This window comes from Armigeres subalbatus, chromosome 3 (genome assembly GCF_024139115.2).
Source record: "Armigeres subalbatus isolate Guangzhou_Male chromosome 3, GZ_Asu_2, whole genome shotgun sequence".
Classification (NCBI taxonomy): Eukaryota; Metazoa; Arthropoda; class Insecta; order Diptera; family Culicidae; genus Armigeres; species Armigeres subalbatus.
In genome coordinates, this window is record NC_085141.1 from 198,744,989 (window position 1) to 198,760,691 (window position 15,703).

The 15,703-nt window shown below is 40.9% G+C and overlaps 1 long non-coding RNA gene and 1 pseudogene across 1 annotated transcript; one reads left to right on the forward strand and one right to left on the reverse strand.

The window, feature by feature from the left end:
• Positions 1–3,106: 3,106 nt before the first annotated feature.
• On the reverse strand, positions 3,107–3,823 carry LOC134225965 (uncharacterized). Its single transcript, XR_009983362.1, has 3 exons — positions 3,694–3,823; positions 3,419–3,626; positions 3,107–3,346 (listed from the first exon to the last, which is right to left on the reverse strand). It is a non-coding gene; the product is annotated as an uncharacterized LOC134225965 (long non-coding RNA).
• A 28-nt stretch (positions 3,824–3,851) lies between these two features.
• Positions 3,852–6,325, forward strand: LOC134222224 (general transcription factor 3C polypeptide 3-like; annotated as a pseudogene).
• Positions 6,326–15,703: the final 9,378 nt, after the last annotated feature.

Sequence of the window (15,703 nt, forward strand, 5' to 3'; positions counted from 1 at the left end):
TTCGATAATATGCTTGAACTAACTTGTCGTTCAAGATTCCTGAGAGTTTATCTCAACTACATATCGTCAGATCTTTGTCTTCCGTGTTATAATCCCCCTCGAGTTCACTTCACCAACGACAGTTCCTCAATTGTATACGATCTGTCCATGAAACATGCTATTCAAGGAATACCAGATCATCTTCGACAAATATCTATTCCCTCACTTTTTTCTGAAAAATATGAACATGTCAATTGCAATAACAGATATTTCACTGATGGTTCTCGCATCAACGGATCCACTGGCTTCGTTGTTTTCAATGTAACTTCAACCACCTTCCAAAAACTTCAGGAACCGTGTTCGGTTTATGTTGCTGAGCTGGCAGCAATTAACTTCGCTTTGGGGATAATTTCGGTCGATGAAACCTGTTAAGCACGCATCTTACTTTCTTTCAAACATAAGAGAGCAGATGCGTGTTTTGGTCGAAAGATCATTCAAGATTACCTTTGTTTGGGTCCCATCTCACTGCTCAATCTACGGCAATGAGAAGGCAGACTCGCTGGCAAAGGTGGGCGCACAGGAAGGTGAGGTTTATGATAGACAATTCTCGAGCAACGAGTTTTTCCTATTAGTCCGTCAGAGTACTCTTCAAAGTTGGCAAAGGAATTGGACACACAATGAACTTGGACGGTGGCTATTTTCCATAGTTCCAAAAGTTTCTGGGCGAGCGTGGTTCAGAGGTGAGGACTTAAGTCGAGGCTTCATTCGCGTGATGTCGAGACTTATGTCCAATCACTATTCACTAAACGCACATCTGTACAGAATAAACCTTGTCGATAGCAACTTATGTAGGTGCGGAGCCGATTATGATGACATCGATCACGTAGTTTGGCCCTGCTCGGAAAATGACGCCTCCAGAGAGCAATTATTGGATACCCTTGTGGCCCAAGGTAAACAACCCTTCAGGGAAGTTCGAGGTGTTTTGGGAGATCGTGATGTTGTCTATATGCAGGCCATTTATAGTTTTCTTCGTGCTTCTGGCATCAAAATTTAATATTTTGGTTTTTTTTTCTTCTTTCTTCAAAGTTTTTTTTGTTTAGTCTCTGCCTTTTGTTCCGTAGAGCTCCATAGCTCTTGCCATCCGGAAGATGCTCCCAGTCGAACCATTCCTCGAGCATGACGACACGCCACATCGTCACTGACGCCAAATGCCCGGATGAGAAGCTGAAATTTCCTTATCCCAAATCCTAAGCCCCGTCCATCCTTAAACTTTGTAAACTAACCTCGAGTCACCACGAGTACGCTGGCTCCTTCCCCTCTCTTATTAACTGTATAATAAAATGATATTGATTGTATATATCACAAAGAACCATGGCTCCGTAAAGTGTTATACACGCCTGAGCCTACCAAATAAACGAACCTGGAAAAAAAAACGAGAGCGTGATGGCATCCCAGCTTGCGCTGTTGAATGCATTGTTCTCATCCTGTGTCACTAACACGCAGTATTGAATACTTCGTCTTTTCGTTGCATTGCTATCTCGCTTTACCACTGAGTTGATACACCGAAGAAAATTTCCGCATAACCTGTATGTGTCAACCTACATAAATTTTTGCAATTAGATTTTATGAATAAAATCTATATTCGAACCTATAAATGTTATAGAACTTCAGTCGAATAAAGTCTATGTTCTTGTGGCAAATACTGTTTATGTTTGAACCTTATAATTTTTATAGGGCGATGTAAAATAAAATTTATGTGTGAGGTCAATAAAATACATTAGTATGGTATAATAAGCAACATGATTTGATTTCCAATAAAAAAAAACAAGAAACGTGTTTATGATTACTAAATTCATTTATTTATTTAAATTTACCATACTTATTGTTACTGTTTAATTGTTATTGTTATTGTGCAATTGAGTTTAAAAATATGCAACAATGTCCCCAACTGCAACTAGACCACCACCACCGAATTCGTTCCCGTAGGTGTTGTTCCAGCTAAGGAACATTTGTACACTTCGTAGGAAAGATGACGGTGGGAATACCGGTGAGTATTGACGTCGTTTCCATCCTTTTGCTCGGTGACTGATTGATGCTTCTCCTTCAAATGTCATCTTCTTTATCTTTTCAAATGCGCTGAAAATATATATTTGATAACATTTGTTAATACCAAATGACAAAATTTAAATATATAATGATTACCTTTACAAATACCGCGAGGAAATCGGATTTTGTAACTTGCTTCTGCAGATGGTCACACCTAAAACGGTGGTAAACGTTTAAAGAATTAGTCCAAACCGGGTCACAACCGGTCAGCATTTACGGGCGAGTTCAATCGTACATTTTGCTTATAAAAACAGTTCATCTCGAGATTGATTCCTACAAGGAGGATGCTGCTATACATTTTCGCCTGAAATTTATAAATAACCATTATACATGTATTTATTTGAAGAAAATCAATAGTTTAATCTTACCTTGTCCTTAGGTGCTGCTGAAAAAATGAAAGATGAACACGCTTTCACCTCAGAGCGTGATCTCATACTGCACCGAACATACTTAAAGACTATGTGTGAAACGATATAAATTTGAGTTATAGCGCCTGACTTATAAACTTTATGTCTGCGCAAACATAATCAATATGAGTAAGACAAATAACAGGTAACATGTATTTAATGATGATTATTATTTCAAACATAATAATAATGTTCACAAAACCATATAAAGATTATAAGTGAAAGCCGAATAAAATGTAAGTTTGTAATTTTATTAGTGTAGCATAAAACGTGAACTTACACCGAAGAAAATTTCCGCATAACCTGTATGTGTCAACCTACATAAATTTTTGCAATTAGATTTTATGAATAAAATCTATATTCGAACATATAAATGTTATAGAACTTCCGTTGAATAAAGTCTATGTTCTTGTGGCAAATACTGTTTATGTTTGAACCTTATAGTTTTCATAGAACGATGTAAAATAAAATTTATGTGTGAGGTCAATAAAATACATTAGTATGGTATAATATGCAATATGTTTTGATTTCCAATAAAAAAAACAAGAAACGTGTTTCTGATTTCTAAATTCATTTATTTATTTAAATTTACCATACTTATTGTTACTGTTTAATTGTTATTGTTATTGATCAGTTGAGTTTAAAAATATGCAACAATGTCCCCAACTGCAACTAGACCACCACCACCGAATTCGTTCCCGTAGGTGTTGTTCCAGCTAAGGAACATTTGTACACTTCGTAGGAAAGATGACGGTGGGAATACCGGTGAGTATTGACGTCGTTTCCATCCTTTTTCTCGGTGACTGATTGATGCTTCTCCTTCAAATGTCATCTTCTCTATCTTGGCAAATGCGCTGAAAATATATATTTGATAACATTTGTTAATACCAAATGACAAATCTAAAATATAAATATTTAATGATTACCTTTACAAATACCGCGAGGAAATAGGATTTTGTAACTTGCTTCTGCAGATGGTCACACTTAAAACGGTGGTAAACGTTTAAAGAATTAGTCCAAACCGGGCCACAACCGGTCGGCATTTCTGGACGAGTTCAATCGTACATTTTGCTTATAAAAACAGTTCATCTCGAGATTGATTCCTACAAAGAGGATGCTGCTATACATTTTCACCTGAAATTTATAAATAATAACCATTATATATGTATTTATTTGAAGAAAATCGATAGTTGAATCTTACCTTAGGTGCTGCTGAAAAAATGAAAAATGAACACGCTTTCACCTCAGAGCGTCATCTCACACTGCACCGAACATACTTAAAGACTATGTGTGAAACGATATAAATTCGAGTTATAGCGCCTGACTTATAAACTTTATGTCTGCGCAAACATAATCAATATGAGTAAGACAAATAACAGGTAACATGTATTTAATGATGATTATTATTTCAAACATAATAATAATGTTCACAAAACCATATAAAGATTATAAGTGAAAGCCGAATAAAATGTAAGTTTGTAATTTTATTAGTGTACCCTTGCGAAAACCGAACTGAATGCTTGATAGGTCGTCCGTACCCTCTGAGCCTGTTGAGGAAGATCCTCTCCAGCAACTTTTCCGTCGTGTCAATACATTCCGTAATTTATTGAAAGTAGCATTCTTCAGCTTTCATTTCATAATTAATTGGTTAATTAGTTCAAAAGTAGGAGTTATTTAAAGCAGGGGATTTAAAAAAAAAACAGATTAATCCACCTAGCGGTGATTGTGCCTTTCTCGTTTTTTCCGAGTGGGTAATTTCTACGCACTTTTGGTGAAAAAAAAGTATTTTGGCCATAACTTCTGAGCCCATGGTCCGATCTGGCCAATTTTCAGTAGGAAGTAATCAATGAAAAAAAAATTATATATATCTCGTGCATTCCTAACACGGAGTGTTTTGCATTGCGCGGCCGGTAATAAAGTTAATTAGCTCAGTGCGTGTTGGCTCTTGTTTCGGACGGCAGAACGATCGCGCGATTTGCCGAAATTTTGTGTTTTGTTTTGTTTTTCCCTTAGGACGGTTCGTAAGTAAATTGATGAATATATTTTATTATTTTTCAGCATATACTGTTATTGACAAACGCTCTATATTGTCGAATAGAGCTCCCTATTATTCACCTTTCCCACTAACACAAATTTTCCTTCCAGAGACATCTATGAAGGTAGTATGGGCAGGAACTAATAACCGGGATCCGACACTCGGAATTTTTCGGTGTTGCGCTTAATTCTAAATCGGTGTGTAGGAGTCCTAGGTATACAATTGAAAAGACACTAAAGACGCTGTCAGTTATCAGTTTTCCCCATATGTTTTTCTCACCGTGCATTATTTACTGACAGCATTGATGTTTTTGTTTTTCGCTTGTCATTCTCGTTTCTCATAATAATATCATCTGCTGCCGATCAGTCCGAGGCGGAAAGTGTCGTTGAGGAACTGGACGAGTTACAGCTGGACCCGCCGGAACTAGCCCAATTCGTCGAAGCCAATGAAATTCCCCTGCCGGGTGAACCGAGTACATCCAAAATATGGCTTCCACTCCCCGAAGATCACGCAGGCCCACGGTCGCGTCGACGTCGTTGTAGGGATTGAGACGGAGGAGACGGCCCGAACACGACAGTCGTCAGCCCTCCCGGAGTCGGAAACGGACGATGAAAACCCACAGCGGAACGAAATATTGATCAATAAATTTGTCGCCGGTGAGATCAGCTATGCGGAATATCAAGCCCGTATGCAGCAGGGCGGAGAAATGGACTTGGAAGAAGAAAAATGGGCGAAACGGCGAAAGTTGGCCAAGAAGTCTTCCTGATTCGAAAAAGATTTTAAAGCGGATTGATGCGTTGAGGGGAAATTTGCAAGGTGAAGGTTGACGGCAAAACTCCGATGAAACGATACCGAAGGTTTTTGCCACCGGCTTTGCAAGGATCGATGGGACAAGCCATTTTTTGCTACTCCCGTGGACACGCCGAGGTGGCTAAAAAAGTTATGTTTGGAGATTGTGCGACAAATGCCGTTAGTGAACGAGCCGGTTGTCACGTTAGCTTAAATATATGAAACGAAAGATCCGAAAAATTTCCTTCAGTTTTCGCTTATCGCGGCCATTGCAACCTTCAACATCCAACAGTGGGTTCGCATTACGGAGATATCCGAGAATCTAGGTAATCTTAGCCGGGCGTTGATGTGCTACGCCCGGACCATCAAATAGGATCCGAAAAATTTTGATCTAGGAATGAAACGTGTTCAGTTGTTGGAAAAGAAGGGTGAAGAGAAGCAAGCTTTCAAATGCTTTTTGCTATGCTGCCGTCCATTTCGAAGGAGCGAAGGGGAGAGTTTTTGGTGGAAACGGCCTAGAGGCTGGCCAAAAAGTTTCACGAAGAGTAGCTATGGACGCCATGGATCGCGCTTATGGAACATTAGACGTTCTAATGGCGCACACCAACGTAGAGGTTCATGAGATGGTCAACGAGGTAGAAGAGAATGATTCCAATGCCAACAAAGCGATTTATTCTGTGATCATTCCGAATAACATGGTACTGGACTTCCGTACACAATTGACCGTGGTTCTGGTTCACCTGAATTGCGAACATCTGTACGATATGATTGTGGAGAACATTTTTATTAACATCAATGTGGAAGAGGCTGGGGATTGTTATCTGGATGTTGCGGAATCGATGATGAAAGATCTGCGCGTTAAAGCTTCTAATTCGGTTGATAAACGTTTTTCGCTGGCAGCCATTTGCGTTATGCTGATTGTTTGCATGCGCTCGGGAACTATGACAGCACTATGACAGTAATCAAGGCTAGCTCCCACTTCCACACTAGAACGTCCGCCAACTTGTAGGCGGCAATGTACTTGGGCAGCCGGGTCAAAGTTTTTTTTTAAGCGATAGTTCCTGCTGTTCTGCAGGAAAAGCTGGGAAAATTAATTTACACCATGAAGTTGAAGAGCAGCCTGAGATGTGAAAGTGAATCAATTTGAGATAAAAAAAATTGATTCCACGTTCGATAAATAAGTCTGATTAAACACATCCGGACTTCAAGACACCGTATGGATTCCTGTTTACTTGTGGTACGTAAAATAGATTTGAAGAAAGGCAGTGCTGCAGTTGCGAACGTATACCTAACTAATCACCAAAAGCTGATTATAGTCGTTGCTGCTGGTTGAGATTGAAGGGTTCTCATAGCAGTATTCAGCGACGAAGACTGCCAGTCCCATAAATACAGCGCACTACAATCTGGTGTAGATGTAACTTTGCTGACCGCTCACAAATCAACTATTTTGACAGCCTTACCAACTGGGAGTGCTAATTCAGAGCGATTTCCCAGGTGGAGGAAATATGTTTCCGATTTGACAGTTGAAGTACGTCGAAAGGACCATATTGGCCACACTAATAGAACATGACCTACTGATACGGCTCCGACCTGTCGTGTTCGGCATGGTGTTCTAGTGAGTTTCTCTTGAGGCAGCCTAGTCGTCCAAAATATCGAGCGGGTCTCTTGTTCTGCGGCGTTCTGGGAGGAGAAGCGTCTGTTGAAGCAGATACTTTACGAGTTGGAGGCTGTGGCGCAGCTGATACTTTTTACGCCGAAGATGTTTTTTCTCGCTAGGGATGTCCGCTTTGCCGCCCTGGAAGGTGATGCCTTTTGAGCGATGGATACTTTTCTGGCAGGTGGTGGAGACCAGGGACTGTATGTCTGCTCCAGCTGTGCGTAGAACGCTTTTTTCTCATCTCGCTTCATGTGTGCAGTGCACGTTGATGATGCTATACTGCCGTGAATCGCATATCTGTCCCATCTTTGCTGGGTTTCCTTTTCATATGGGACAAATATGCGATTCACGGCAGTATAGTTGAAACGGCCTTTAATCCTCAGCTTGCATATCCTTGCGTTGATTGGCTGCCACACAATCACACAATGGCGCATCTTACCCAGCACTATGAAGTCGGTTCCCAGCTCGTTGGTGGTGCCACAGCTTTGGTAGAAGGTACCCGCTTTGCCCGCTTTTCCACACTGTCTGTCCTGTCCAGCAAATCTCCTGCAGCGCCACAACGTCGAAGTTGCGGGGATGTAATTCATCGTAGATCATCCTGTCGCAACCTGCGAAACCTAGCGACTTGCAGTTCCATGTTCCAAGCTTCCAATCGTGATCCTTTATTCGTCGCCTAGGTCTTTGCCGATTATATCGAGTCGCATTATCTCTTATATTGTTCGTAATTATTGGTTTCCCAGCGGGTTATTGGGCCTGCGCAAACCTCCTGTCTCGTCGGAGGGCCGTCGTGTCAGGGCTGTTTAGCGTCCCACCCAACACCAGGACTTGGGCTTGTGCGCTTTGAGCGGCACACGGTCACTTTGGTGGGGCCTACTTGCGGATACACGCAGCTTTTTATAGGAATTTAACAGGACCCACTGTCAAACCCAACCACATCCTAGGCAAGCCCTACATCTCGCAGAAGGGCTGGGAGGGATCGTCAAGCCCTTAGTCCCTGCTGCCTGAATCCACCATTGAACCAACTTACAAATCAAGCAACCAACCACCCAATTATTCACCCATTCAAGCAAGCTACCAATCAACTAATCGGCCAATCAAGCAACCTACCAATCCACAAGCCTATCAACCAACCAATGAAGCAACAAACTAATCAAACAACATACCAATCAAGCAACTAACATTTAACCATGCTACCAATCAAACAATAAACCAATCAAGCAACCAACCAATCAATCAAGCAATCCAATCAACCTTTCAAGCAACCAACAAAAAAACCATTCAAGCAAGCTACCAATAAAGTAAAATGGGCAACCATCCTATTAAACAACCATCCTATCAAGCAACAATCAACCAAATCAATCAAACAACCAACCAACCATTCAAGCAAGCTACCAATCAACCAATAAATCAAGCAACCAATAAATAATAATAATAAAGATCTAAAAAAAAAGCAACCAATTAACCAATCAAGCAACTAACCAACCAATAAACCAATTAGGCAACTAACCTATCAAGCAACTAACCAATCAAGCAAACAATCATTCAAGCCCACTTCCAATCAATCAAGCAACCAATTAAGCATCCAATTAATTAATAGAGCCACAAACCAATCAATCAACCAATCAAGAAATCAAACATTTAAGCAAGATACCAATAAACTAACCAACCAATAAACCAATTAGGGAACCAACCTATCAAGCAACTAACCAATCAAGTAATCAACTATTCAAGCAAGGAACCAGCCAATAATTCAACCATTCAAGTAAGCTACACACTTAAATCCAGAATTGCAGCTCGGTAATATGTTTTACTGATTTCATCCGGTAAAATTAATTTTCAACCGAGAGAGCGGTAAATTTCGAAGATTTTACTGATTTCCGCAATATTTCTTGCCGATGTCTCAGTAGAGTAAACTAATATACTGAGCCTCGGTAGAGTAATTTACCGATCTACTCAGTTTTACGAAATTTCTCTATATCTGTCAATGAATTATACTGATCTCTCAGTAAAAATTATACGATATACTGAGTGTACGGTAAAACATGTATTGCGAGAAGATAGAAAAATTCGAACGAGGGTCCGACGGTCGACCGTCGGAATGTTGTTCCGCAAACGTCAAATCACTTGATGCACGGAAAACAATGTTGGTTGATTTTTTCGGTGTGAATGTTGATTATTGAAATCAAAGAAAATATGTAACTTTAAACGAGTGTTACGGGCCGCTATATATTTTAAATTAGTTTTATGATACTTTCAAGTCATTTCGGAACGTTTTTATGCGATTTTGAAACATTTTAGACTTCTCGAATATTCTTGATATCAAGGAATATCAACACTTTTCGCACAGTGCATGTCATTTGAAGTTTCCGACACTCAGTCTTCTACTTCTTCTTTGCTCCGCAAAAATAGAAGTTTTCTCTGTTCTCGCAATACAAAACACTCAGTTTCCGAACAACTTCTGTGATACTTGATGAGGCGCCATTTTTTTGGTACGGCACCTCGTTTTTTTTCGAGCGAGAATATTTGGAGTGGAATCCAGTTCTAATCACGATTTGTGCCTGGGTTCCTGTTAATAATATGCAATACAGCATACAGGTAAGTGCAGTACATATTAGGGTCTATTCACAAATTACGTAACGCAAAAATCCGAGTTTTTGACCCCCTCCCTCCCCCTCGTAACAAAAAGTAACATTTTTGGTACCGCCTCCCTCCCCCATGTAACGCGTAACTGTGAAAATTTTAAAGGCAGATTTTTTTCCTTCTCTGAAGCATTTGAGTTTTGGTATTTTTTTAACACTCTTAGAATAGGAACGGCACATGATCAAAAATCAAGGATATCAAGAATGCAGCTAATAGTAAACTAGTAAACAAAAATTGAATTTGCGATCATAACCATTTACATAGTTTTGTGGAACTGTGGTGTCGAGAAATACAATAATCTCTTGGTAATTTAACACATAATGATAAACAGCAATTACTTCAATCAGTGATTAAAAATAGACATTCAAATACATTTTTATTCGCGTTATGCGTAACGTTTGGTAGCACCCACCCCCTCCCCCACCTTTTAGTGTAACAAACTATAACGCAAGTTGGACCTCCCCCCTCCCCCCAGAAGCGTTACGTAATTTGTGAACAGACCCTTACTGTTCAAATTAATTGGTGTTAGATTATTGCTATCTGAAATTTCCAGACACTTGCACGTCGAGTAAAATCCCCGTCACTGTCTTCGAGTTGATTGGGCTTTGTCGGAGATTAAACGACTTTGGACGGCGGAAGTGGAATCAGATAATAAAATTCCTCCTACCAAACAACATTATTTAAAATAAACTGTTAAATCTATTAAAAAAGTTGGATGTTGTTGTTGTTTTTTCATTATCGATAAAGGAAGACGATACGATACGGTAGTTTGAATTGCAGAGGTCTGTACTATTTTTACAGATTCACCAGTACTTTCATACTGAGTAGTCGATATTTTCTATACCGAGTGCTCGGTAATTTTTGACATTTCACTATCTCGAATGCAGAACCGAGAACTCGGTAGTTGGAATCGATTACCGAGGTGACTACCGAGAGCTCAGCTGTTGAGAAATCGGTAATTCATTTACCGAGCCCGGTGAAAAAAATTAAGTGTGTACCAACCATCCAACCAATCAATCAAGTAACCAATTATCCAATCAAGCAACTAATCAACCAAACAACAAACGAATCAAGTAACCAACTAAAAAATCATTCTAACATCAAGCAACTAACCAATCATCCAACCAACCATTCAAGCAAGCTACCAATCAACTTATCAACCAAGCAAGTGATTTACCATTGAATAAATTAACAAATCAACTAATCAATCAACCAACCAACTAATCAATCAATTATTCAAGCAATCAAAAAAACAACTAATCAACTAACCAGCCGACCAACCAATCAAGCAACCAATAAAGCAACCAATCAACCATTTAGGCAAACTATCAATTAACTAACCAACCAATAAACCAATTAGGCATTCAGCGAGCTACCAATCAACCATTCATTCAACCAACTAACAAATCAAGCAACCAACCACCCAATTATTCATCCATTCAAGCAAGCTACCAATCAACTAATCGAAGATTAAAAAAACACTTTAATATAGATTTAAAAAAAAATCAACTAGTCCAATCAAGCAACCTATCAATCCACAAGCCTATCAACCAACCAATGAAGCAACAAACTAATCAAACAACCTACCAACCATGCTACCAATCAAACAAACCAATCAAGCAACCAACCAATCAATCAAGCAACCAACAAAAAAACCATTCAAGCAACCAACAAAACAATTAATGAACCATTCAAGCAAGCTACCAATAAACTAAATTAGGCAGCCATCCTATTGAACAACCATCCTATCAAGCAACAAATCCTTCAACCAGAGGCGCGGCCACCTTCCGAGACGTGGGTAGGACAAAAAAATCGAATAAGAGAAATGACAAAGTTCGCGTGTGTCTCATGTTACATGTCAAAAATACATTTCATAGGTCAAAATAATATTTTGTTACGTTGAAACTACTCTTCTGACATAAAAAAATCTGAAATTTGAACAAACGATTTAAAACTTATTCAATATGGAAGAAAATTCCTATTATTCTATTAATATTATTTAAGACTGTCGCTAGCTAGTAAGTACTAGTAATATTTTTAGGGAATTTCACGGACTTTCCGGAGATCCTCTTGGATTAACAAAAGATTTTTCGAACATCCTCAGATAAGTTATAAAACTCTCTAAGGCTATTCAGGCAACATTACATTTTCAGAGTTTATAGAACATTTACAAGAAACAAGATTTTCGAGCATCTTAACAAACTTCTAGAAGTGGTTATGGATTTCTGTAAATTTTGTGTTCAGTACTATTTAGATGTTTCAGTACATTTTCAGAAATCTCAAGAATTATGTTTCTCTGAATTTTAAACTTCTAACTTCTAAGACTTCATGAAAACGTAGGTATATTTATGATTCCAACAGATTTCAATCAACTATTTGATGCTTCCAGAGCTGTTTATCTCATAGACTTGCTACCACACATCCGGGTGTGCTACACTTAACATAAACTACTTCATACTAGCACGCTGTTGGAGCCGCACCTCCTTGGTGAACAGACGCTCGATCAATTGGATCAAATTTATTTAAAGTCCTACTCAAGATGAATACAGTACTAGGTGCTCCAATATTTTAAGTTTGTGCAAGAGCAGAAGGCGGGGGTGATAAATTCATTTTCAGTGCAAAACGAAAACAAACCGGCTGGCTCTCCCATACTAAAATCCAAGATGGCTGAATCGTGAATTTGGAAGATTGGAACAGCTAGTGGTCTATTCATCTTGGTCCCACCCAACACCAGGACTAGGCTAGTGCGCTTTGAGCGGCACACGGTTGCTTTGATAGGGCCTGCTTGCGGATACTTGTAGCTTTTTATAGAAGTTCAACAGAGCCCACTATCGAACCCACCACATCCTAGGCAAGCCCCCTGGTCGCACCCTCTTAATCTAGCTGATGTCAGAAGGACAAAAGTGCCCAGGCTACACTATTAGCTAAGTACGCAACTCTTAGCGGTCAGTTGTCATCGAAAGACCAGTGGAAGCGTGAGTATTGGAGCTTGTGAGTTATGACCAGAGCTACCCGAGCAGACGGAAAAAGCTCAAAAATCTCAAATCTGATGTCGACACCAGTGTTGGTAAAAACTCAAAATCTCAAAATTCATGGATGATTCAAATCAAGCGTGAGTTGAAACGCACCCAACTCAGCACCTAAAAACTCATGGATGAGTTGAATCATCCATTTGAATCATCGTAGGTTTTCTTTTGTTTTCCTTCGTTAAAAACATTGAATTGACGTTTGTCACATAAAATATTACACACTCTTTTATGTATAAGCAATAAATCCCCCCCCCCTTAATTGGTTACAAATGCGTTTTTAAACCAATATTATTTTTTGGTAAATGAGTGAAATGATGCGTTTTAGCATGAAAAAATCAAGCGTGATGCATCCCTTTAAAATCGCAGACGATTTCGATCGCACGGGAGCGCTCATTGATTGAGATTTATGAGTGATTTTACCAACACTGGTCGACACACCATTTCGTAGCCCTAGCATATCCTTGTTTATATTTTGAGCTTTCGGAAACGAGCTCACTAGTCTAGCAACTACAAACAGGAGGACGTGGGCATAATCCCTATTAGAAAAAATGTGGCATAGACTATACATAAATTTTCTTAGTGAATAATCAATCTCTATCCTACCGAATTAATGAAATAACGATTTTTTTGTAGTATCGTGGGGATGCACAGGTAATGTCGGTCTCTAGTATCAACAATAACTACACACTAACATTCATCTCCTTTTCCAACTGACTAGCTTGCTCTATATTTGAGGGATGCTGAAAAGTTTCCTTCCAGAATATGGTAGATCCCAACTTTTATTCACATTCACAGCGTTGAGCAATTTACACAAGTTCTGATCAATCCCGGAGCAGAAACCATCGAAAAGTACAGCCATCTAGGATGAATTAAGCTAAACTTTATCATTGTTTCCACAAGGCCACATGGAGATCACCTAACCAAGAAACGGAAAACCAAATCGACCACGTTCTAATCGACGGTAAATTCTTCTCTGACATCACGAACGTCCGCACTTACCGCAGTGCGAATATTGAATCCGACCACTACCTCGTTGCAGTATGCCTGCGCTCAAAACTCTCGACGGTGATCAACACGCGTCGAAGTCGGATGCCGCGGATTAATATTGGGCGGCTACAAGACGGTAGACTAGCCCAAGAATACGCGCAGCAGCTGGAAGCGGCACTCCCAACGGAAGAGCAGCTAGGCGAAGCATCTCTTGAAGATGGTTGGAGAGATATTCGATCCGCCATTGGTAGCACCGCAACCGCTGCACTTGGCACGGTGCCCCCGGATCAGAGAAACGACTGGTATGACGACGAATGTGAGCAGTTAGTAGAAGAGAACAATGCAGCATGGGCGAGATTGCTGCAACACCGCACGAGGGCGAACAAGGCACGATATAAACGGGCCCGGAACAGACAAAACTCGATTTTCCGGAGGAAAAAGCGCCAGAGGAAGATTGAGACCGTGAAGAGACGGAGGAACTGTACCGCGCTAATAACACACGAAAGTTCTATGAGAAGTTAAACCGTTCACGTAAGGGCCACGTGCCACAGCCTCATATGTGTAGGGACATAAACGGGAACCTTCTTACGAGCAAGCGTGAGGTGATCCAAAGGTGGCGGCAGCACTACGAAGAGCACCTGAATGGCGATGTGGCAGACGAAGATGGCGGTATGGTGATGGACCTGGGGGAACGCGCGCAGGACATAATTCCACCGGCTCCGAATCTCCAGAAATCCAGGAGGAGATTGGCCGGCTGAAGAACAACAAAGCCCCTGGGGTTGACCAACTACCAGGAGAGCTATTTAAACACGTTGGTGAGGCACTGGCTAGAGCGCTGCACTGGGTCATTACCATGGTTTGGGAGGATGAAGTTTTGCCGCAGGAAGGGATGGAAGGTGTCGTGCTATCTACAAAAAGGGCGATAAGCTGGATTGTAGCAACTACCGCGCAATCCCATTGCCGAACGCCGCCTACAAGGCACTGTCCCAAATTTTATGCCGTCGACTAGCACCAATTGCAAGGTAGTTCGTGGGGCTGTACCAGGCGGGTTTTATGGGCGAACGCTCCACCACGGACTAGGTGTTCGCCATTCGCCAAGTACTGCAGGAATGCCGCGAATACAACGTGCCCACACATCATCTATTCATCGACTTCAAAGCCGCATATGATACAATTGATCGGGACCAGCTATGGCAGTTACGAACACGGATTTCCAGATAAACTAACACGGCTGATCAAAGCGACGATGGACCGGGTGATGTGCGTAGTTCGAGTTTCTGGGGCATTCTCGAGTTCCTTCGAAACCCGCAGAGGGTTACGACAAGGTGATGGTCTTTCGTGTCTGCTATACAACATCGATTTGGAAGGGGTAATACGGAGAGCAGGAATTAACACGAGTGGTACAATTTTCAATAAGTCCGTTCAGCATTTTGGCTTCGCCGACGACATAGATATTATGGTACGTAACTGGTGACTGTTCGCCGCCGTACCAAACTGACAATCTACAAAACGCTCATTAGTCCGGTAGTCCTCTACGGACACGAGACCTGGACGATGCTCGTGGAGGACCAACGCGCACTTGGAGTATTCGAAAGGAAAGTGCTGCGTACCATCTATGGTGGGGTGCAGATGGCGGACGGTACGTGGAGGAGTCGAATGAACCACGAGCTGCATCAGCTGTTGGGAGAACCATCCATCGTTCACACCGCGAAAAATCGGACGACTGCGGTGGGCCGGGCACGTAGCCAGAATGTCGGACAGTAACCCGGTGAAAATGGTTCTCGACAACGATCCGATGGGCACATAAAGGCGAGGTGCGTAGTGGGCAAGGTGGATCGATCAGGTGGAAGATGACTTGCGGACCCTCCCTAGACTGCGTGGTTGGCGACGTGTAGCCATGGACCGAGCCGAATGGAGACATTTTCTTATATACCGCACAGGCCACTTCATTCTTAGTCTGAATAAATAAATAAATATCATTGTTTAGATATTCAACTTATGGTTAATTCACCTACCGCTCTGGAAAATCTTATAAAATTTAATAAATTTACTTACTACCTGGAATTTTCAACAA